We start from the raw sequence: 294 nt of genomic DNA, 5'->3' as shown, positions 1-294 counted from the left end.
TCTGACTGTACATGGCCATATTACTGTGCTGAACACAATGGACAGAGTCTGACTGTACATGGCCATATTACTGTGCTGAACACAATGGACAGAGTCTGACTGTACATGGCCATATTACTGTGCCGAACACAATGGACAGTCTGTGACTGTACACAGGGCTATATTACTGTACTGAACAGAATGGACACAGTCTGATTCTACACATGGCGATATTACTGCACTGAAAACAATAGACAGAGTCTGACTATACACAGGGCTATATTACTGTGCTGAACACAATGGACAGTCTGTGAC

Source organism: Rhincodon typus, chromosome 35 (genome assembly GCF_021869965.1).
Source record: "Rhincodon typus isolate 14 chromosome 35, sRhiTyp1.1, whole genome shotgun sequence".
Taxonomy (NCBI): domain Eukaryota; kingdom Metazoa; phylum Chordata; class Chondrichthyes; order Orectolobiformes; family Rhincodontidae; genus Rhincodon; species Rhincodon typus.
The sequence above is the reverse complement of the archived record's forward strand: the minus strand, read 5'-3'. Positions refer to the sequence as shown.